We start from the raw sequence: 6,325 nt of genomic DNA, 5'->3' as shown, positions 1-6,325 counted from the left end.
CCAGGTATATAGGCAGGTGAGGGAGGACAAGGTGCGCTGTGCTAAGGCTGAAGCACGAAGATGGCCGTGAGGACATTGGTGATGATGGGCTTCCCGAGTTTGGGTAGTGAAAATCCTTAAGATTTGGGAAGTAGATAAAGAATGTATGGGTTGCTAAAAGGAGTTTTTAGTAAGTTTTATGGATTGCATACTTGGTTTCCTAGACGATGGAACACTAGCACAATACTCTGAAAGGCCCAGGCTTGGCTACTTGCTGTATGGCAACACTCAGTCCCTCTGTGAATACAGACTGGAAAACTACCTGAGGATGCCTAGCACAGTGAGGCCACACTGCACTTGAATTACTGTGGATGGCCTTGGGTATAAAAAAAAAAAAAAAAAAAAAAAGTATGCCACATAGTGGAATAAGGACTAGAATAAGGATCAGACTTGGATATGTATCCTAATTAGGGGTAAGGGTGTCCAGACTTTTAAAGCTATTCAAAAACAGTGATCTCCTCAGCAGAAGCAGTATCTGATAACGGCTTTCTCTTTCTGAATACAATATGAGGTACTTTGTCAAATACCCTTCTGTCCAGAAGAGCTGTTCTAGTTCATTCACTTTCTTATGTAAAGAACTTACTAGATAATCTACATCCTAACTAAAAGACTGTCTCTTACTACCTTTTAAAAAGCTATCCCTAAAACGACACTCTTTGGTTTCAAAAATATATTAAAATACACGGATCTATGGCAAAACCAGTGTAGAGTTGTAGATAATGTCTACTCGAAGTAAACACCACTCCACAGTTAGACCCAATGGGTTAGGTTTATAAAGTTTACAAATAGATACTCCTTTCCTCATTTCTTTTATCTAAGTTAATGAGGAGTAGCAAGGTTGAATGAATGTAGAATAAGGATAGGTGAGAGAATACTGAACAACCTAACCCAGCAAACTATCCCCTCTTACAAGAGGAAAAAAACGAACAAACAAAAAACTAGAACTTTCATGAATCCAAGAAATAGTACATTAAATTATACTCATTTATTGGATTATTGTAATTTTTTTCCAACAGGCATGTATAGAGCAGATAATAAAGTATATTAGGGCATTGCATATGAAGGCAAGTCATTACTTCTGGAATCTTTTTTCAGAGCTATACCTGTAAGTATGACAACTCGGAGGGCACTACCCCTGTCTGAGAAATCCCATGAGATGTGTTGCTTAGACCAGACATAGACTTATTTTGTCTCAGCTAGTTTGGCTCACTCATTGACTGCCATAGTCATTCCCAAAACAAAATTTCTTGATGTCAGGGGAGACCTAAAGAAAGAGATTGTGAACAAGTTGATAAAATGGATACAGCAATATCAGCCTAAATCTAAGATGTGCTTGAAGAATACCTAATAAAGCTTTGAGTGTTAGATGACATTTTTACGTAAACAGTAATAATTTTTCTACAGAGATACAAAATGCAGTAAGTAGAATTGTGTCTTTAGTGCATTAAAACAGCATGAGTATTCTGGTTACACTGTGTGTCCTGTACTCGGTAAATTGTTACAAACTATTCCAGAAAAAAACCTGAAAGTTACTTCATTTTATTTTCATTATGCTTTAAAGGTAAAAAAACACTAGAAAGCAGTGTTTCAAAAACAAAGTTTTTAATTACTCGAGCTCTGTATTAGAAACATATTCAAAGTGCAATTACTCTGTATGTAAGATGGAGAGTTACTTCACGTGTTCAAATCTGAAACTATCAGACTTGCCAGGTGATTATTAAGTGGGAACAAATTCACCAGTTTTTTTTTTTTTAAGTTTTATCTGAGAGAGAGAGAGAGAATATCATGTGTGAGAGATGTGGGGAGGAGCCAAGGGAGAAGGAGAGAATCCTTGATTGGACTCCCAGCAGAGTGTGGAGCCTGCCCAGGACCTCAAGACCATGACCTGAGCTGAAATCCAGAGCCAGATGTTCAACCAACTGAGCCACCCAGGTGCTCCTAAAGTCACCAGTTTTTAAAAGTATTTTATTTGGGAGCTGAAGTTAATGATAATGAAAGTGAATATCTAACCATCTTGGCTGAACTGATAAATTTTTATTCTACCATTTTATTTTTTGACACAAAGACGATTTAAAAACTTAACTGCAAATACATTATTTAGGGTAATCTCTCACTATACATGTGTTTCAAATCATCCTGTTGTACACTTTAAACTTAAAGTGTTAATTTCAACCTTATTGAGATATAATGGATGTTTATTTATTTATTTATTTTAAATTGGTGTAAGGGTTGAATGGATGGGTAAGTCAGTTGAGTGGCCAGCTCTCGATTTCAGCTCAGGTCATAATCTGATCTCAGGGTCATGGGATCAAGACCGTTGAGATCCGTGCTTAGTGGGGAGTCTGCTTGAAACTGTCCCTCTCCCCTTCCATTTCCTCTCCCCACCCCCATGTGTACTCACGTTCTCTCTCAAAAATCATAAGTAAAATTATTTTTAAAATAAATAAAGGGTAAATATATATAGAATATCTACACTAAGGTATTTGGTACATTTCTTAGATCTAGTTAATTACCAATATCTGATTCTATCTGGAATTTCTTCAGGCAATATTTGGGGAAATAGTATGATGGGAGTTCAATTATTTGAGATATTTAATCATGAGTATCAATGGTCATGTGGGCATTTCTCATTTGTTTGCAATACTTTAAAAGACTCTGGAATATTCTCTTCATGATAACACAGAATCAGGGACACTTGACGAAAAATTAGTTGTAAAATGAACCGAAATCACACCTCACTATACTTAAGAGTGTTTACCAGAATTCTGCAATTTCTCTTTGGTATCAAATAAGCCAGCTTCCCTATCACAATGAATGATAAATTCCTGCATGGGGAGTTTACTCCCCCTTTGTCAAAAACTGTAAAGTTTTAGAACAGCCCAATATTTGTGAATGTATATACTATTCAAATATCTTTGGGGGGGGAAAAAATACTCCAGTCTGAGACTGACATTGTAGTTGACACTGGATCATTTTTGACCAGGCGTCAGAGATTATAGAAATTTTGTTAAAAAAATAAGGTTTATGTATACAATGGAATATTACTCAGCTATTAGAAATGACAAATACCCACCATTTGCTTCAACGTGGATGGAACTGGAGGGTATTATGCTGAGTGAAGTAAGTCAGTCGGTGAAGGACAAACATTATATGTTCTCATTCATTGGGGAATATAAATAATAGTGAAAGGGAATATAAGGGAAGGGAGAAGAAATGTGTGGGAAATATCAGAAAGGGAGACAGAACGTAAAGACTGCTAACTCTGGGAAACGAACTAGGGGTGGTGGAAGGGGAGGAGGGCGGGGGGTGGGAGTGAATGGGTGACGGGCACTGGGCGTTATTCTGTATGTTAGTAAATTGAACACCAATAAAAAAAAAATTAAGGCCAGAAATGTGCCAAAAATAAGACTAAATTTTTATAGGAGTATGGTTTTGAAAACCAAGCTGCTACTTCACTTTGCCAGTTCTGTCCAGTGACGTGAATAGTGACTTCTCACCATGTATTTGATAAAATGAACTATAATTCTTTAAATATGCCTACATCCAGACCTTAACTACTCTAGAGAACTAATCCTGGACTTCCTACTCCGGGAATGTTCTTCATATCTCCACAAGTCCTGCTGCCCATGAATCCTAAAGATACTCTTTTGCTATCCAAGGAAGTTTTACAGGTGTGTATTTCATAGGCCTTTCTCATCATATTACCACCAATTTCATATGTAATTTTCAAATTTCACTTGCAATCTCATTCTTCTTTGTACTCTTACTGTTCAATCTACCTGCTTTTATTGTGAAATTTCTAATCTTGTTGCATGCTTGCTTTTAAGATTTTATTCACTTATTTGAGAGAGGAAGAGAGAGAGCGCACAAGCAAGGGGCAGGCAGAGAGAAGGAGAAGCAAGCTCCCAGCTCAATCCCAGGACCCTGAGATCATGACCTGAGCCAAAGGCAGATGCCTAACCAACTGAGCCACCCAGGCACCCCTTCTGCATGCTTTCTTTACATGCCTGCTACACTTTATAAGCTGTAAATCTCTCAAAGTCAGGTAGCCTATTTATGATTACAGATAACCAGTACTTAGCACAGTAGCATGTTTACTATGCATATAGCACTCAACAAAAGCTTACTGTACAAGTTGAAAAACTTTTGAGAGCCACCCAGCCCCTGACTGACTGGATGAAATAAAGTCTTCTATGTGTTTCTGCAGATTACAGGAGATCCCTAAGATGTGCTGTCTCCTCAAATTTAGTAGCTAATATACAGAACTCGGGAGGTTGGAATAGAAATAGACCCAGTTTATAACCACAGAATATCCATGGATCTCCCACTTTTCCTCCTCCACAGAATAGGCCTAAATTATTTTGTCAAAATGTTTGTCATGTAAATTCAACTATAAAACTATGGATAGAATTGTTAGGCTTATAACTCTGTGTAAAACTAAGATATAATAAATGCAAACAAGATGGAGTAGATGGGCTCCTTGATGTGCGTTATTGGATTTCTTATTTTCTTCTGAGTCTGCAAGTGGGTCTTGGAAGTCAAGTCTCAGTTTATAGGAGAACAAGTGAGAATTCCACTGTCTTATGTGAGGGGCCTGCAACATAAGATACACTAACTTTTCTTAGCAAAAGATGTAAAAGAATAAATAATTATGAATTTAAAAAACCTATTAGTGGCTCTAAAAGTGATGTGAACCAAAATTGCTGATTTAGTCCAACAGAAGCCCTATAGGTGTCAACATGCATTTTATACTCTTTGCTGGAACAAAGTAACAAACTCCATCATACGGAGAAAGGAGTGCCTACCCCCCATTCTTACTGATGGAACTTAGACCAGAGATGTGCCTTTTGGAAGATAAATCAACCAACTCATTAGCTAAATCACTGAAAGATAAAGAAAAACCAAATACAGAAAACACAATGACAACAAGCCAACTTTTCTGCTGCTTCTGACTTGAAAAAAGAAAAAATAAAAATTTTAAGAGGTCAACAAAACTCTCATATTTTTTCTGCTTAAATTAATCCCACAAAATAATGGCATGAAAGAAAATAACCACATAAAATTGTGTACTTGGTGCTTCATCTTGATTTGCGATCCCCCCTTCCCCAATTCCTATGTTGAAACCTTAACTGTCAATATAACTATATTTGAAAATAGGTCCTGTAAGAGCTAATTTAACATTAAATGAGGTTATAAGAGTGGGGCCCTGATAAGATAGGATTAGTGTCTTTATAAAAAGAGACAGGAAAGTTTTCTTTCACTCTTTGCCCCTCCCCCCCCCCCTTTTTTTTTTTGGTACTCAGTTGTGAACTTTTTAAATTTAACTGACCTATTACTCTCAGATATGCAATGTAATGATTTGACATTGGTATATTAGCAAAATATCACCATAATAAGTCTAGTTAATATCCATCACCACACCTAGTTATGCACATGGTACACTCAATATAGATAATCCGGTATTAACTGTAGTCCCCTTACTGTCTCTTAAATCCCCATGAGTTACCATCTTCTAACTGGAAACTTGAATCTTTTGACCCTCTTTACCATTTTACTCACTCTGTACCCCTTGCTTCGGGCAACCACCAATCTGTCCTTTATATCCATGAGCTGAGGTTTTGATTCATTTTCCCAGATCCTACATTTATGGGAGATGATATGGCATGTCTTTTTCTGAATGACTTATTTCACTTAGCATAATACTTCCAAGGTCCATACATATTGTTAATAGCTGTATAAAACTTCCTTGTGTCTATGTACTACATTTTCTTTATCCCTTCATCTGTTGATAGATATTCGGGTATTTTTATGTCTTTGCTATTGTACAGAATTCTGAAAAGATCTATTTGCTAGTGTTTTCATTTTCTTTAAATTTCCATAAGTGACATGACTAGATCACATGGTAGTTGAATTTTTAATTTTTTGAGGACACTCCATACTGTTTTCTCTAGTAACTACACCATTTTACATTCCTACTGACCGTACGTGAGGTTCCATTTTTGTCCCTATCAGTTGTTTCATTGGGTGTTTTTTGTGTTTATTAGTTGGTTTTATTAGATTGGGTTTCTGATTTTGGTTTTGTTTTTTTGGGTGTTTTGTTTGTTTTGTAATTGTTATTCTAGCAGGTTTAAAGTAATAACTCCTCTCAACTGTAACTTGTATTTCCCTGATGGTTATTGATGTTGAACATCTTGTGCACCTGTTGGACATGTATATGGCTCAATTTGAAGATGTCTATTCAGATCTTCTATCCATTTTTAATTAGATAATTTTATGCTATTAAGTT

The 6,325-nt window shown here is 36.4% G+C and overlaps 1 long non-coding RNA gene across 2 annotated transcripts; it reads left to right on the top strand.

Moving 5' to 3' along the window:
• Positions 1 to 241: 241 nt before the first annotated feature.
• On the top strand, positions 242 to 4,641 carry LOC140609843 (uncharacterized). 2 transcript variants are annotated; one of them, XR_012011570.1, is made up of 4 exons: positions 242 to 550; positions 1,056 to 1,144; positions 3,587 to 3,710; positions 3,867 to 4,641. It is a non-coding gene; the product is annotated as an uncharacterized lncRNA (long non-coding RNA). The 2 variants fall into 2 exon arrangements; XR_012011571.1 differs by lacking the exon at positions 1,056 to 1,144.
• Positions 4,642 to 6,325: the final 1,684 nt, after the last annotated feature.

Source organism: Canis lupus, chromosome 2, assembly GCF_048164855.1.
Source record: "Canis lupus baileyi chromosome 2, mCanLup2.hap1, whole genome shotgun sequence".
In the NCBI taxonomy this organism is placed as follows: Eukaryota; Metazoa; Chordata; class Mammalia; order Carnivora; family Canidae; genus Canis; species Canis lupus.
This window is presented reverse-complemented; position numbering and strand designations above follow the sequence as displayed.